The sequence below is a fragment of the Aethalodelphis obliquidens genome, unplaced genomic scaffold (assembly GCF_003676395.1).
Source record: "Aethalodelphis obliquidens isolate GAN/ISIS:26980383/991018 unplaced genomic scaffold, ASM367639v1 scaffold113, whole genome shotgun sequence".
Lineage (NCBI taxonomy): Eukaryota > Metazoa > Chordata > Mammalia > Artiodactyla > Delphinidae > Aethalodelphis > Aethalodelphis obliquidens.
This window is the reverse complement of record NW_020838057.1, coordinates 1,252,566-1,271,065: the sequence shown is the minus strand read 5'-3', so window position 1 is coordinate 1,271,065 and position 18,500 is coordinate 1,252,566. Positions and strand designations below refer to the sequence as shown.

Genomic DNA, 18,500 nt, shown 5'->3' with positions numbered 1-18,500 from the left:
CGCACCCCCCTCCTCTCTGCCTGAGTCACTGTGAGCCCGCAGCCAGCGGGCTCAGTGACTCAGGCAGAGAGGAGGTGCCCACTCTCCCTGGATGTCTCCTCCGGCTCCCGCGCCCCCCTCCTCTCTGCCTGAGTCACTGTGAGCCCGCAACCAGCGGGCACTGTAGGGTCCGGAGTTGCAGCCTGTCCCTTCTGCCACACCCACTGTGCCTAGGTCTCATTGTCCTCTCCAAGATGCGACCTCAGATCACACATGGCTTCGCTGCCTTGAAGTGCATCTGTTCCTGGAGGAAAAGAACTAACGGCGTTCCCTTGGAACACGGGAGAAGGGAGAGATTGTCACAGAACCACACCCCCCCCCTCCAGCGTGGAGCACAGGGAGGACCCTAGACCAGCCTGCGCTTGGGCCAGGGTCCTTCTGAGGGAGGCCCTGCTGCGGATGGGGTAGGCTGGCAGTGGTTTCCCCACCGCCCACACCTGCACGTCTTCCCAGAGTCGGGGTGTCTGGAAAAGCGACACAATTCAATGCGCGATTCTGCTGAAGCATAACTCATCCCGTTATTAAAAGAGAGGGTTGTAAATTACTTGAAGAGAATTCCTAGACTAGGAAACCCCTATGGGGAGGTAGGACACCGTCAAAGCCTAAATGCAGGCAGCTAAGGGATCGTTGCTGCTCTCATTCCCTCCTTGCCCCTCCACCAGCTGCTGCAATGCTGCCTGACCAGGGTAGGAGCATATATATTAGGGCACCCTGTTACTCCTAGGTGAAGCCTTTCTGGGGTCTCCACTGACCACCTAAGTTGTTCAGGGAGGTATCCCCACTCTGGTCGGTCAGGATTCTAATATCACCGGCGCTGTGCAGCCTGTGCAATCTCCGGCCGGTTCTCAGCCCTAGCCGCAGTTCTTTGTGCATCCCTGTGAAGTCTCACGCTGAACAGGCACAGTTTAGCTTTCTTCCAGACACCTTGGTGACCCATGCAGATTTCTCAGGCATCTTCATTGCTCACATACCATTTTCGGTCAGGTCCACACAGGAATTCAATCCTCCTCCTCTGCCCTGAGCTTTGACTGCATGGAAATCCACATAGTACAGCATGAAACTTCCAAATAATTTAAAGGCTGGAAGAAATATGATTTGAGTAGGAGCCCCTTCTAGAAAGAGACTTACTGGAGTTAGGGAAATTATTTTTTGAGCTGAATAAGAGGGGAGGAAAATCCCAAAATGACAGGCTCAAGTCATATTATATACTACATCTGTTCCTAATAGGATATGTCTACATCCTGTTGCAATCAGTTTTGCTATGCGCAGTTTACTCACAGAAAGAAAAATGGCTTTCCCTGACTTATTTGGGGAATAGAAGAGGCACTATGAGGAAAGGAATTTTACATGTGGGCTGCAAGTGCGACTGGGATGGGCACGGGGGAAGAGGAGCCAGGGAGCCTCAGAAAATGGAACAGATAAAGCTTTAAGGAAGTGGTGGGCGAAAGGGAGTTTTCCCGTTAAGAAAGTAGGTATCAGTCCATGTTTGTTCACTGATGGGAGGCCAGAAGAGAGGGGAAAATGGAGGAAAAGGATCATGAAAAACAGGAGTAAATTACTGTAAAATAAAGGATCAATAAAAACAGGAGTAAAATACTCCTGTTTTTCAGTAAAATGTCAACATCATTATACACGTGGGAAATTCTAATCAAAACCGTGAGATACCAGTCTACATCTACCAGGATGACTATGGGGAGAAAAGGGGAAATAACAAGTATGGATGAGGCTGTGGAGAAATTGGAACACTCGCACATTGCTGATGGGAATGTAAAATGCTGCAATGTGGAAAACAGTTTAATAATATGAAAACTGGTTTAGCAGCTCCTCAAAAACTTAATACAGAAATGCCACTGGACTCAGCAATTCCACTTCTTGGGAAACCTGAAAGAATTGAAAGCAGGGACTCAAACACATTCGTGTGCAACAATTTTCATAGCAACATTATTCACGATAGCCAAAAGGTGGTAACAACTGAAGTGTCCATTAACTCATGAATAGAGTTTTAAATGTGGTACATTCATACATTGGAATATTATTCAGTCATGAAAAGGAATAAAGTTCTGATACATGCCACAATATGATGAACCTTCAAAACATGCCAAACAATTAAAGCCAGACATGAAAGGAAAAATATTGTACGATTCCACTTGTAAGGAATATCTAGAATAGAAAAGCTTGTACAGACTGAAAGTAGATTAGAGGTTTCCAGGGGCTGGATGGAGAGGGGAATGGGGGATTATTTCTCAATGGATACACATTTTCCATTTGGTTTGATTTTTTTTTTTAAGCTAGGGGTGGTAGAAGCAAAATATTGAAAATAATCGGTGGGCTAAAAATTTCGGTTTTTTTTTCTGTAAGATGGCTATAGTAGCACTTAGTTGTCTTTAACTTCATTTGAAACAATGTTGTTAGATCTTATGTGACAGTTGTCATATCAGTATGCATTTTAAAAAAGACTTATCGAAATTGGTGAATTTTTGTGTAGCCATTTGAATATTGAACATGGAAGAAAAAAGGCAACCTTTTGGTATATTATACTTTATTATTTCAAGAAAGGTAAAAACACAACTGAAATGCAGAAAAAGATTTGTGCATTGTATGGAGAAGGTGCTGTGACTGATTGAACATGTCAAAAGTGGTTTGCAGGGGCTTCCCTGGTGGCGCAGTAGTTGAGAGTTTGCCTGCTAGTGCGGGGGACACGGGTTCAAGCCCTGGTCTGGGAGGATCCCACATACCGCGGAGCAACTGGGCCTGTGAGCCACAACTACTGAGCCTGCGCGTCTGGAGACTGTGCTCCGCAACAGGAGAAGCCGCGATAGTGAGGGGTCCACGCACCGCGATGAAGAGTGGCCCCCGCTTGCCACAACTAGAGAAAGCCCTCGCGCAGAAACGAAGACGCAACACAGTAAAAAAAAAAAAGTAAATTAATTAATTAATAAACTCCTACCCCCAACATCCTCTTTAAAAAAACAAAAAGTGGTTTGCAAAATTTCATGCTGGAGATTTCTTGCTGGACAATGCTCCACGGTCATGTAGACAAGTTGAAGTTGATAGCGATCAATTAAGACATTAACTGAGAACAATCAACGTTATACCACACAGGAGATAGCCAACATACTCAAAATATCCAAATCAAGCGTTGAAAATAATTTGCACCAGCTTGGTTATGTTCATCGCTTTGATGTTTGGGTTCCACATAAGTTAAGCAAAAAAACCTTCTTGACCATATTTCCACATGTGATTCTCTACTGAAGCATAATGAAAATGTTCCATTTTTAAAACAAATTGTGACGGGCGATGAAAAGTGATACTGTACAATAATGTGGAATGGAAGAGATCATGGGGCAAGCGAAATGAACTACCACCAATCACACCAAAGGCTGGTCTTCATCCAAAGAAGGTGATGTTGTGTATATGGAGGGATTGGAAGGGAGTCCTCTATTATGAGCTCCTTCCGGAAAACCAAACGATTAATTCCAACAAGTACTGCTCCAAATTAGACAAACTGAAAGCAGCACTCGATGAAAAGCGCCCAGAATTAGCCAACAGGAAACGCATAATCTTCCATCAGGGTACCACAAGACTGCATGTTTCTTTGATGACCAGGAAAAAACTGTTACAGCTTGGCTGGGAAGTTCTGATTCGTCCGCTGTATTCAACAGACATTGCACCTTCGCGTTTCCATTTATTTCGGTCTTTACAAAATTCTCTTAATGGAAAAAATTTCAGTTCCTTGGAAGACTGTAAAAGGCACATGGAACAGGTCTTTGCTCAAAAAGATTAAAAGTTTTGAGAAGATGGAATTATGAAGTTGCCTGAAAAATGGCAGAAGGTAGTGGAACAAAAGGGTGAATACGTTGTTCAATAAAGTTCTTGGTGAAAACGAAAAATGTGTCTTTTATTTTTACTTTAAAAACCGAAGGCACTTTCGGGCCCATATTTAATGCCACTGAATTGTATACTTGAAAATTATTGAAATGGCAAATTTTTAAAAATAAATTTATTTATTTTATTTATTTATTTTTGGCTGTGTTTGGTATTCGTTGCTGGGCGCGGGCTTTCTCTAGTTGCGGTGAACCGGGGCTACTCTCCATTGCGGTGGCTTCTCTTGTTGTGGAGCATGGGTTCTAGGCACGCGGGCTTCAGTAGTTGTGGCACGTGGGCTCAGTAGTTGTGGCTCGCAGGCTCTAGAGCACAGGCTCAGTAGTTCTGGCGCACGGGCTTAGTTGCTCTGCGGCATGTAGGATCTTCCCGGACCAGGGCTCGATCCCGTGTCCCCTGCATTGGCAGGCGGATTCTTAACCACTGCGCCACCAGGGAAGCCCACAAATTTCTTGTTATAATTTACTAGTATATATACACACACCAAGAAACTGCAAAGTAAAAAAAAACAAAAACAAAAACTGCAAAGTGACAGATTTTTGTCCAAATTCCCAAATTAAAAAATTTTCTGTTGGACTATTTCAGAATTTCATGAAATTTTTTTTGATGTAGCTAAAACAGCTAGTTTAATTGTATAAATATTCACCTACAATATTAGATCTCTTATAGGAATATGAATTTTAGGACCTAATTGTTCCCATCTGTATAGAATATACTTTCCTATCAAGAATATGAAAATTATTAGTCAACCAAATATTAATAGATGAGGAAAAAAATTGAATTTCTGTAGAGAATAGAATCAAGTGGTCACAACCAAATTAGCAAAAAGTGTTTTCCAGGCTTCCCTGGTGGCGCAGTGGTTGAGAGTCCGCCTGCTGATGCAGGGGACACGGGTTCATGCCCCGGTCCGGGAAGATCCCACATGCAGCGGAGCGGCTGGGCCCGTGAGCCATGGCCGCTGAGCCTGTGCGTCCGGAGCCTGTGCTCCGCAACAGGAGAGGCCAAAGTGTTTTCCTTGACTAGAAGATTAAAAAAAAAACTGCCTTACGAGTGACACGAGTATCACTGCAAATCAGCAGAAAGGGGCTGAATGTTGGGAAACATAAAGACAAAAATATAGAGGTATCCACCAGCCACTGGTCTGGAATAACAAATGAACTCATCCAAATAGACAAAAGAGAAGACAGTGAGTAAAAGGAGAAAAAGGAGCTCACAAGGATCAAGATGGTACATGTGGCTCTGGCCTCAGCAGCATATCTGGAAGAATGGCTGTTGCTATGAATGTGTTGGACTTGATACATGTGCCTGTACAGGGAAACGACCATGGAGCCACTAGTCCAGACCATGAGGCCTGAACATATGAAGTCTATTGTGAAGAATATGGCTGTAACTACAAAACTTATAATCCTGTCTGGATTCAGTGAGGAACAGTATCCATAATTTACTTTTATATTAGTACTAAAGTTTTCACTGTGTTTTGGATTAGTCATTTGAAAAGGAATAAGGATATTTACCAAAAAATGCAAGATCCAGCAAAGGAAGCAACAGAAGGCAATGCACTTTGGTGATCTCATTCTGAGCTCCATCCACTTAGAGAAACTGGGGCAAAGCCTAATGCTTTGGAAGCCACTGAGGATGGAAGTAGTGCTAAGACAAGTCCCTCTGGCCACCCTTTGAAAATAGAAGAGAAATTTACATCCAGCCTCACTCAGGAAATATTTTGATCCAAAAGCTGTCATTGTATGAGGGATCCCTCTAGAGAAAAGCACCAAGGAGTTGGCTAGGACTGGTTGATTGAGAATCAAATCTGTGGGTCTGACCTTGTGTCCAGTGAGCAAAGTGAAGTTATAAAGACAAAGGAGGAATGAGTTCCCGAGGATTCCCACTCCCATCTGAGTGACTAAGATAATTCCCATTTCCCACTTTGAAGAAGCCATCACATCAGTATCTATGGGACATTGATTTTAGTTGGAGCCAGAGGAATTCGCAATTCAACCAAAAAAAAGAAATATGTTACCATCACTACCATGCCCAGTAACTTCCAGTGCTAAGTGTAACACAGACTTTCTCAATTTAAATGAGCATTAAGTATGTGTTTATGGGTGCAGGGGTTACTCCTGAAGATTCTGGTTCTACTTGGAAACATGTAATGCCTATTTATGGGATCTGGGTGAATGCATTATGGTCCATCTGTGCAACAGAGTTTTCTACATTTGTAAACGGAGTGAAGAGAATCTCTACACTCTGATCTACAGTTATGACCTGGATGCATTATGCATTGAAAAGCCAGCTACAAAACTGTGTGCAGAGTGTGCTGGAGTTTTTCCAATTATATGAAGGAATGAAAATACAGGCATAGAACACATATTTGTATAGGATCGGGCAGAATTTAAAGCTAGACTTTTAAGGAAAAAACTTGTTAGAGTGTTTTATTTGTACAAGTGTACGTGTTTCGCATAATTATTAAATTATATTAAAGCAAAGTAAATGTTTTAAAACCACTAAATACACAGGTTAAAAACAGTGATTGAATATCCAGTTGTTGGTCTCCATGTGTAAATGAAATACTTCAAGTGAATTGCAAATACAGAATTTTGACTGTATATCCCTAAGGGGAAAATATGAGGCAAAACTACCTACAGGGCTTCCCTGGTGGCTCAGTGGTTGAGAATCCGCCTGCCAATGCAGGGGACACGGGGTCGATCCCTGGTCCGGAAAGACCCCACATGCTGTGGAGCAACTAAGCCCGTGAGCCACAACTATTGAGCCTGTGTGCAGCAACTACTGAAGCCCATGTGCCTAGAGACCATGTCTGCAATGAGAGAAGCCACTGCAATTAGAAGCCCGCACACCGCAACGAAGACCCAACACAACCATAAATAAATAAATGAATAAATAAATATATAAAAACTACCTACAAAGAAACCTTAGGTATTGTTTATATATTTTACTATAATGCATTGGTAGAGTATTTTGGAATAAAACATTTTAAAATAAATGGGAAAGAGTTTTTATGTGAGACAAAATAAATGCAAATATAAAACCAAAGAATTTTAATAAAACTTAAAATCCACATTTGATAAAAACAATAGTAACTAGTATAGTATTAGATTTTAAACTGATATGTATTTCGTTTCCCTTTCCATTGAAAAAAATTCTGGAAAATTTGGACAACCCTACAAAAATGCCTAATTCTAGTACCCAGTTTATGGACTCAATATAAGACCCAGTATAAGTAAACAGAGTGTCTTGAGGAGAGGAAAAAATATCTTAATTACATTTAGGACACCAGCTTTCCAAGATAATCCTGAAACTATTTGCCATGTAAGAGAAGCAAGGAAATTGAGCACCGATGTCACAGGATTCCACCTGAAGAAGCTGCTCCTGCACAATTTTGGTACAGCAGTAACTCCAAAAAAATTGACGCATATAAATGAAATGTCTATAAATTATATAAAAATAACTACAAAAGTTAATGCTGGGGCTTCCCTGGTGGCGCAGTGGTTAAGAATCCACCTGCCAATGCAGGAGACATGGGTTCGAGCCCTGGTCCGGGAAGATCCTACATGCCGTGGAGCAACTCAGCCCGTGCGCCACAACTCCTGAGCCTGTGCTCTAAGGACCGTGTGCCACAACTACTGAGCCCACATGCTGCAACTACTGAAGCCCACGCTCCTAGAGCCCATGCTCTGCAGCAAGAGAAACCACTGCAATGAGAAGCCCGCACACTGCAATGAAGAGTAGCCCCCGCTTGCCGCAATTAGAGAAAGCCCACGAGCAGCAAGGAAGACCCAACACAGCCAAAATAAATAAATAAAAATTAATTAATTAATTTTAAATAAATAAATAAATAAAATAACACAAATTTTGTCAAAAAAATCAGTTTAACAAAATGAACTTGCCTTACTATGTACAAAGTATAATAATAACTATAGGATGCTACTGGCAAAAGCCAAAAAATAGAATAGAACAAGGAGCTTGTTAATTATCTGTGTTTGCAGTTATTTATATGATAAGTCTAGAGAAGTTTATACATGATAAAAGTTGATGAATTAGTTTGGAGAAATGACTTATTTAATATATGCTATTAAAATATTTGGAGATTTAATTAAGACATTAGAGCTATATTTCCAACTTTAATCTTAGAGAAAATAAATAGACACTAGATCTAAACATAAGGAACAGTCAATCTCTTAGGTAAAAATGCTGCAATATATCTTCATAATTTTGCCTGGGCAAAGTATTAGTAAGCATGTACCAAACCTGTGGACTTAAAACATCTTTAGCACATTTGTATTTATAAAAATTAGAACTTTTTTTCACTTTTATCATACCTATTGCTGAAAGATTCCTAAAACAAATAAAAAAGTAAAACTCAATGAAAACATGTAAATATACAGAACAATAAAAGGTGATTATAATCTCAGTGCTTTTTTGGGGGGAAATGTATATGAATAAGTAATTCTTAGAAAAAAATCACACATTATAAAATATGATTTTCTCATAAACACCAGAAAAAGCCAAGTTACATTGAAAAGGACATTGAATGTTTCATATATACATTGGAAACTGACATTAAGGTCAGTTTCCTATAATAAAGAATTATGTTGGGAATTTCCTGGCGGTCCAGTGGTTAGGACACCACACTTCCACTGCAGGGGACACAGGTTCAATCCCTGGTCAGGGAACTAAGATCCTGCATACCGGGCAGTGTGGCCAAAAAAAAAAAAAATAGAAAAGAAAAAACAAAAATTATATCATCTGTCTTTTGTATCAAAAACAATAGTCAGAGCTTCCCTGGTGGCACAGTGGTTAGGAGTCTGCCTGCCAATGCGGGGGACACAGATTCGAGCCCTGGCCCGGGAAGATCCCACATGCCACGGAGCGACTAATCCTGTGCACCACAACTACTGAGCCTGTGCTCTAGAGCCTGAGAGCCACAACTGCTCAGGCCCCCGTGCCTAGAGCCCGTGCTCTGCAATAAGGGAGGCCACAGCAATGAGAGGCCCACGCACCGCAGCGAAGAGTGGCCCCTGCTCGCCGCAACTGGAGAAAACCCGCATGAAGCAACGAAGACCCAATGCAGCCAAAACAAAACAAAACAAAACAACCAATAGTCAAATGATATAAATTTTAGATATTTTTAAAAATTGGCTTGCTACATTGTAAACTGTAAAAATTCAGGTTTTCCTGCTGCCTCAACACCCTCACAGACTGGGCATAAACATCCCACTAGAGTGACCAGGTGCACCAGTGTGGAGGCTGGCCCCTGCCACAAATTCCTCTTTTTGCCCTCCCCTGACTGTGACCAAGGAACATTCAAACCTTCCAGTGAAATCCTCCTTCACCCTTTGTCCCCTCTGGAACTCAATAAAGGCACTAGCCCACAGATTCCTCCCCCTCCTTCTCTTTCCCTCCTCCCCACCTACTTGATTGAGCCCACTCCCTTGGTGACCTCTCCCCATGTGTTCTCCTCTTGCCATGAGTGCCTGTGTCTCTAGGGCTTGTGACTATAATAAAATTTGTTTTCCTGGGCCTCTCTCACGTTCCGTTTTGTAGCTGCATCTGACAGAACATATGAAAGGTTACAAAACAACCAAAAATTTAAATAGTTTTGAAAATCATTTAGCATGATGAATACATAGAATTTTATATGATATATTTTTCTAATCTTGTTTCCAAAATGATTGTGCACTTTAGGATTCAGTAAATTAAATGCTTTGTAAAATATATATCAATCATATTTCAGTAACTGAAATAAAGAGAACAATTTGTATTTAAGTGTGAGGACATGCCTCGGTAAACAAACTACAACACTAGTGATAAAATGATCTAGCTGGGGGTGGGGTGGGTGAGTAGGAGAAGAACATATCTTATTACTCATGTCCATTCATATCCCTTAGACATTGATTAGTATGTTGTGTAAGAGACGAAGAAGATGAATTCACTCAGCCATAAAGCAGCAGATATGATTTAAGAGAAATCTTAGTGACTGAATATAAATTCTCCAAAAGGATACTTCACTAGGTGAAGCAGGGTTACCTATCTGAGGTGAGACGGTGGAACGGAGCAGGGTAGGGGGTGTCAGAGTGAAGATTCACCTTAAATTTATACGCCTAGGGCTTCTCTGGTGGCGCAGTAGTTGGGAGTCCGCCTGCTGATGCAGGGGACACGGGTTCGTGCCCCGGTCCGGGAGGATCCCACATGTCGCGGAGAGGCCGGGCCCGTGGGCCATGGCTGCTGGCCTGCACTTCCGGAGCCTGTGCTCTGCAACGGGAGAGGCCGCAGCGGTGAGAAGCCGCGTACCACACACCCAAAAAATTATACACCTATAGATTTGTTAAAATTTTCACAATGAAATTTATAGTTTTATAATTAAATTTTTTAATATTATAATTTGGAAAACACCACTTAAGATTGAAAGGAGAAAATTTGGGTATAACTAATGAAATAAAAATATGAAATAGCATTTATTTTTTGCCCAAAGGCAAAGATTTGTGAAATTTTAGGAAGAGACATCAAAAAATTAAATATAGGGACTTCCCTGATGGTGCAGTTGTTAAGAATCCGCCTACCAATGCAGGGGACACGGGTTTGATCCCTGATTTGTGAAGATCCCACATGCTGCGAGGCAACTAAACCCGTGCACAGCAACAACTGAGCCTGTGTTCTAGAACCCGCGAGCCACAACTACTGAGCGCGCGTGCTGCAACTGCTGAAGCCCGTGCGCCTAGAGCCTGTGCTCTGCAACAAGAGAAGCCACCGCAATGAGAAGCCCACGCACTGCAACGAAGAGTAGCCCCCACTCGCTGCAACTAGAGAAAGCCCGCGCGCAGCAGCGAAGACCCAACGCAGCCAAAAAACCAAAAACGAAAGTCCTTTCTTTTATGAAATGTGGGTGAGAGTAGATGATAGTTGATGTCTGCGAGATGTCCTCTTTGGACCAAAATCGTCAGCAAATCATCCTCTCCCCGACCACTGTGACCATTAAATCCTCCCACTCACACTTCCCCCTTACCTCATGTCTACCTTCCTCCATGGCTGTTGGCCCCACACAGCTGCTATGAGTTGTTTCCTCCTTAGTGTAGCACACAGGAACACATCTCTGGAGCCATTCCACATGGTGTCAAATCCCAGCTCTGCTACGTTTGAGCAGTGTGACCCTGGGCAAGTTAATGAACTCTGCACATCAGTTTCCTTCTTGTTAAAATGGGGTAATATGGCATCTACTGTGCAAAAATGTTATTAGGATAAAATGTTTAAGAGAAGAGTACAGAACACAGCCTGATGCTGTGGGTGAATTAGTGGTTTTTATCCCTGCTGTCATTAGCATTGTGATCATCCTGCCTGATCTCAGCACCTTATGGAAATAAAGTCTATACACTTCTATTCCTTGGTCATCAATTTTAAAGATTCACCTATATCTGTTTCGGAACTTCTCTTTCCCTTCTTGTCCTCCACAGTAGAATTCTTGCATCAGGCCATGGCCAATTGCTATAACAGGGTATGCATCATACTTTCTCATGTTTTCTCTGTGAATTTGCTTCATTTATTTCCTGGATCTTCTGTATCTTAATCATCTCTACTCAACAAAAACTATGCTCCAATTGGATGAAAAATAAAGCCAACAAAAATATTCTTCAGGGATTCCCTGGTGGCGCAGTGGTTGAGAGTCCGCCTGCCGATGCGGGGGATGGGAGTTCGTGCCCCGGTCTGGGAGGGTCCCGCGTGCTGCGGAGCGGCTGGGCCCATGAGACATGGCTGCTGAGCCTGCGCGTCCGGAGCTTGTGCTCCACAACGGGAGAGGCCACGACAGTGAGAGGCCCGCGTACAGCAAAAAAAAAAAAAAAAAAAATTCTTGACTTTACTCATAAAATCAAGCTATTAGAAGAAGTTGAGTAGTTCTTGAAAGGGAAGTGTGTTGTTCCTTTTTTAAATCCCATTTACTCTTTTTGTTTTTTGGCTGTACCACATGCGGGATTTTCGTTCCCTGACCAGGGATTGAACCCGTGCCCCCTGCATTGGAAGTGCGGAGTCTTAACCACTGGAGTGCCAGAAAATTCCTTCCACTTACTCTTTATTTCATTTTTTAACTAAAATGTACAATGATGCACACAAATCTTATGGGTTCACTTAAATTTTTACACAGGTATAGACCAAAATATTCTTCACTCAGATCAAAATTTAGAATATTTCCAACACTTCGGTAGGTTCCTGGTGGCCCATCCTTGTCAATAGCTCCTCCTACAATGGTAACCACTATTTACACTATCACCATGGATTTTTTTTGACTATAATTGAGTGGAAGTAAATGGTGACCTACAAAATTTTCTCTTTTGTGTTTTCCTTGTTTTGAACCTTATTATGTCTGTGGCATTCGTCTGTTACACATACCAGAATTAAGTTAGGATGAGGTCAGAATGCAGTAGTGTAAGCCCTTAATTCAATATAACTGGAATCCATATAAGAACAGAAAATTTGGATACAGTCCTTAGAAGAGAATGCCAGGTGAAGATGAAGGCAGAGATTGGGTTGATGCTTCTGTGTAACAGGAATCATTAGAGATTGTAAGCAAATCATCAGAAGTTTTGGGAAAGTCATGAAACAGCTCTCAGAAGGAAACAACCCTGCTGACATCTTGATCTCAGGCTTCTAGCCCCCAGAGATGTGAGAAAATAGAGGGAACCAGAGACATATGTCACCCTTGTCTACTTGCTTTATGGCTGCCTGATTTTCTTCTCCACATTCTCTCTGATAGCCTGTCTGAATTCCTCTTTCATTTCTGACCAAACTGACTGATCCTCACATCCATTCTAAAGCCTTCACTCCACATGCATTGAAGATCAGTAAAGAGTGTGTTGAACTCACAGCTACTGAGCATTGTTTTAGCATCTCTATAGCCATTGTTTACATACACTATTAAAAATTATTTTCCAGGTGCAATTTGCTAGTGGAAGTTGATAGGAATTTTTCTCTAAATTTCTCTCATCACTGAAAGAGATGATCGTCCTTTCCCATTTTGTGAACTGAAAGAGTCACATAAGAAAAACATGACTGAATGTTTGCAAGTTTCAAATGGCAGGAATGATCAGGGATGTGAAGAATTCCCAGATATAAATGTTACTGTGAAATAGAAGCATGTTTTATATGTACTTAATATCTTAATTCCAATAATATCTCACCTCCATTCAGTATAAAGATCTCAGATACTTCTTGGTTCTTAGTGTACCACTTACAAGACATTAAACAGTTTGGTTCAACCAATATTCAGACCACAAACACTGTGCTGAGTATCTTCATATCCCTTTCTTGGAGAGAGGCATTTTTTAAAAATAAATTTATTTATTTATGGCTGCGTTGGGTCTTCGTTGCTGTGCACAGGCTTTCTCTAGTTGTGGCGAGCAGGGGCTACTCTTCGTTGTGGTGCATGGGCTTCTCATTGCTGTGGTCTCTCTTGTTGCGGAGCACGGGCGCTAGGCAGGCGGGTTCTAGAGCGCAGGCTCAGTAGTTGTAGCACACGGGCTTAGTTGCTCCACAGCATGTGGAATCTTCCCCGACCAGGGCTCGAACCCGTGTCCCCTGTGTTGGCAGGCAGATTCTTAACCACTGCGCCGCCAGGGAAGTCCGGCATTTTCTTAATTAACTCCAATTACACCCCTGTAGAATCTTTTTAATCAGAGGAATGTTAAGAGCCTTTATTTGTTATTGAATGACTGCAGTTCTTAAGGGTCAGCTGTGGTCAGTAAGGAGGGCAAATTTTGGATTTAAAAGCCTTTCTTGTCTCTAATACAAACTGTTTATTCCTACTCTAAGATGGTCAAACTTTTTAACAAATTTATTTCCTAATTTCTCTTAGCAGTAGTTCTGTTTCTTTCCTTATAGCTCTTACTATATTTCGCTTCATCAATATAATTTTTTGGTATTACTATTCTACTAGTCATCTCTCTTTTCTGTTTAATTTTAGTATTTAATTAATTAATTAGTTTATTTATTTTGGCTGCTCTGGATCTTGGTTGTGGCACGTGCTGTCTTTGTTGTGGAATGTGGACTTCTTAGTTGCAGCATGTGAAATCTTAGTTGCAGTGTGCGGGATCTAGTTCCCTGACCAGGGATTGAACACCGGGCCCCCTGTATTGCGAGTGCAGAGCCTTACCCACTGGACCACCAGGGAAGTCCCCTCTGTTTAATTTTTTTTTTGTATGTGAATGTTTATAGTGGCTTTATTCATAATCTCCAATAATTATAAACAAACCAAATATCTTTCAATGGGTATATTTTAGAATAAACAGTGATACATTGATACAATAGAATGCTGACTGACAATAAAAAGAACTACTGAACCATTAAAATGTGAACAAATGTCACAGATATTATGCCAGAAAACATATTACCTGCTGTTCTGGAAAAGACAAAACTAGGAAAACAAAAATTTGATCAGTGGTTACTAGGAGTGGAAACTGACTTTTGAAAAAACATGAAGGAACTTGGGTGATGGTGGTGCTTCCCAAACTGTATAGATGCCACAGCACTGCACACAAAAAAATCAATTTTACCAAATGTAAATTATCAATGAAACCAACTTTAAAAACCCATCAGTCATTTTTCACCTATCTATTGCCAAAAATCCAAGTCTAATGACCCATCATTTTAGGGAGCCTGTAGGATAACGGGCACTCTTATACATGAGTATAAATTGGTACAACCTCCATGGAAAACAGTTTGGCACCATCTACCAAAACTGCCTAAATCCTTTGACTCAGCAAAAAGCTAATTCTTACCTGGTACTTGCTCATCTGTATGCACACTTCAAGTTACTACATCGCACTCCGGTACCCAGTACTTTCTGAAAGTTTGCTTTAACCGAAAGAACTTCATTCGTACCTGTCTTTGTTAACTGGAAAAAAATTGAGATTTTCACATTTATGAAAAAAGGCAGAGGGGGAAAACAGCAGTTTGTTTTGCAGAGAGCCACTAGAGATGGCAGCATGTCTGGGCAGTGGGAGTGGCACTGCCAAGCTCTTTCCCTGGGAACTACTACACTCTGGCATCTCAGCATCCAGAGCCATCACTTTGAATTGTCTGTGAGCATCTGTGTTTTACCCCATTTTATGCCTCTGTTAGCAAGATGTGTCATAAGGCAATTTCTTCAATTTTTGCTATTTTGGCTTACAGAAGGTTTCAGAGGCATACTCCACTTTTGGATAGCAGGGGAAACCTGTATAATTACAAATAATGGAAACCCAAATATCCATAGAATGCACTATTATACTATGCATCAGTAAAGATGGACACTTCCTATGGAATAATAAAATTCATTTGTTATCTGTATAACAGCATGTACTGCACATGGGGTTTTTGGTTAAAAACGGGGAAAGGTAATTATACTAATTTGTTGTGTATGCTTTAAGAAACTAGATACACAAGAAACTAATAGTAATGACTATGGAGAAAGACTGAATTGGGCAGAAATGGATGTTAATTCATGGAAAGGGAGGGAAGTTTGTGGCCTGAAGAGCCCACAGTTGTTTCTTATCCATGTACAGTTAGTACGGACTTGTTCAGTGATGGTTGGGGAAATGTCACTACTTTGTATTTGTAGGTGCTTTGTGAAAAAACTGAGAAGACACTTAGGAAGCTAAGAATGTTGATCCAAAGAGGGAATTCCACTGCAGCTGATAGCACTCCCCTCCAATCCCACTCCTCTTAGTAGAGGCTAACATCCCATCAAATTGGCTGAGTCATACCATACCTTCAGGCAGATTTAAAAAAAAAGAGAGAGAGAAAAGACACAAAGGAAATGGACTGAGTTATTTAATTAGGTTCTTTGTAAGAAGTTTAGAACACTGTTTTGTGAGGAAAATTCTGTTTGTGAGAGCAAACACAGAGAGGAGGTAGCCCTGGAGCTGAGGAACAGCTTTGATTCTTCACAGAATTTGTGAGTCCACATCTTTTTGATCAACCTTGCGCTGCTTTGTAATCTCGTATTTCTCTCTCTCTGTGTTGAAGATCTCACCTTCCTGGTGCCTGGGCTTACGCAGCTTCTTCTTGAAGTAAGCGTCAGTGAGATATTCTGGGATTTTCACACCACTGATATCAATTTTGGTGGAAGTGGCAATGACAAATTTCTGGTGTGTTCTCCGCAGAGTATCTCGATTGAGGGACAGAGGCCCAGTCACAAGTAGCAAGCCACAGATCAGCTGCTTCAGGAAAATGACCCTCTTGCCTCTGTGGTGCCCAGTGAGGATAACCAGGATGGTCCCAGGAGTGATGCTGGCGCAGTTTTCTCACATGCTTACTGAAGGGTTTTTTGCCGTGACTCAACAGCTTTCAAGGCACATCTTCAGTAGGATAATACCTAGGCATTTTGCGAAGTTTAACCACCTAGGTAACACCATTCTTGTCACCACCAACTGGTTTTGTGACAGTAGCAAGGACCTTCACCTTCTTTTTCTTTTCAACCTTGGATTTAGATGCTGAATACTTCCTCTTGTACAAGGCCTTTCTGGAATACATAGCCGATCAGGAATACCTGCCAATTCCTCTGACCAGGACAGGGTTTCGGCTGCAGTGGGGTTTCCCCTTCTTAACCTGCTTCACCTTTTGAACCTTGTCACCAGTCTCAGCCTTCTTGGCTTCAGGTTTTTTCTCCTTAATATCTGGCTTCTCAGCCTTTTCACCTGCCATCTTCCAAGATGGGAAAGAGCCCCTCTGTTTAATTTTAAAGAATGTTAATAGGTTCATCATCTAGGCAGGGTGCTGAAGCAGTCTTGAGGTTTTTACTCCCTGCATTCTTCTGCGATTCATTCTGATTCTCCTCTCTGCACTGCTGTTACCTCCCATTAAGCCCTCACCCTCTCCACCTGGAATATATATTTAAACTTGACATATATGTCATGTGTTACCATCAAATGCAGGTATGTGTTAAAACTGGGGATATAGTCGGGCACAAAACATAAAAATCCCTACCTGTCCAGTGGTAATGAGCTCCCTTCAGCTTTTGTTTATCTGGTAATGTCTTTATTTCTCCCTCATTTTTAAAAAAATTAATTTGTATTTATTTTTGGCTGCGTTGGGTCTTCGTTGCTGCACGCGGCTTTCTCTAGTTGCGGCGAGTGGGGGCTACCCTTTATTGCGGTGCCCGGGGTTCTCATTCTGGTGGCTTCTCTTGTTCTGGAGCATGGGCTGTAGGTTCGCAGGCTTCAGTAGTTGTGGCATGTGGACAACTGGGAAAAGTGAAGACTATGCCCAGGGAAGCCCTCTCCTTTTTTTCTTTTTAAAATACATATATGCTCTTTTTTTAAGTAAATAAATTTGTTTGTTTGTTTGTTTATTTATTTTTGGTTGCATTGGGTCTTTATTGCTGTGCATGGGCTTTCTCTAGTTGTAGCGAGCAGAGGCTACTCTACGTTGCCGTGTGTGGGATTCTCATTGTGGTGGCTTCACTTGTTGCGGAGTATGGGCTCTAGGCACGCGGGCTCAGTAGTTGTGGCTCACAGGCTTTAGAGCGCAGGCTCAGTAGTCGTGGCGTGCCGTCTTGGTAGTTGTTGTACATGGGCTTAGTTGCTCTGCGGCAGGTGGGATCTTCCCGGATCAGGGCTCGAACTCATGTCTCCTGCATTGGCAGACGGATTCTTAATGACTGCGCCACCAGGGAAGTCCATCCCTCATTTTTTAAAGGGAGTTTTGCCAGGTATAGAATTCTCAGTTGACAGTTTTGTTTTTTTGTTTTTTTTTTTGCATACATGGGTCTCTCCCGTTGTGAAGCACAGGCTCAGCGGCCATGGCTCACGGGCCCAGCCGCTCCGCGGCATGTGGGATCTTCCCGAACCAAGGCCCGAACCCGTGTCCCCTGCATCGGCAGGCAGACTCTCAACCACTGCGCCACCAGGGAAGCCCGACAGTTTTGTTTTTAATCTCTGTGGGGGAAAGAGGGCTTGGAGCTTACTAGTCCACCATTTTGCTGATGTTACTCCTCACATAGTGTTTTAATTGAAACTTTTTTAACTTAAAAAAAGAATGGGTCTAACAATCTGGATTGGATGACCTGGTAACACAGTAAAAACTTAGTCAGAACTAGGAAAAAACTAGGAAAAAGAGCACACTATGTTTTTGCCTTTTCCTGTTTGCACATCTGTCCATATGGCATTTCTTTTAAGAAGTTTTTAGAAACAACATGTATGTAATTTCAAAATTTAAATAAATTTTTTACTCAAAATATTATCATGGAAATGTTTGATCTTTATTTCATTCTCTTATTTATTCATGTAGAACACTGTCATATTAACTTTAGTTTTCATTGGAAATAATTCCTCTTTTTTGGTTAAATCCAAAGTTTGTTACACAGGTTTATTTTAGTTTTGTTTTCATTTATGTGACTATATCTTAAACTATTTTGTTATATCTATTCAGACGCTATAATTACATAATTCTAAAACAAAAACAAAACAAGTACATTCTGAGCACTATAGTTTCATCCTTTCTCCTCTGTCCTCTTCCTTCTCCTCATCTCACAGGTGCTCCTTGTATACAGTTTTTATTTTTCCATTATTAAGATATAAATGCATAAATATATAGAAATG

At 41.5% G+C, this 18,500-nt stretch overlaps 1 pseudogene; it reads right to left on the bottom strand.

Moving 5' to 3' along the window:
• Nucleotides 1-15,756: 15,756 nt before the first annotated feature.
• Nucleotides 15,757-16,605, bottom strand: LOC113615269 (60S ribosomal protein L6 pseudogene; annotated as a pseudogene).
• Between the last annotated feature and the right edge of the window lie 1,895 nt (nt 16,606-18,500).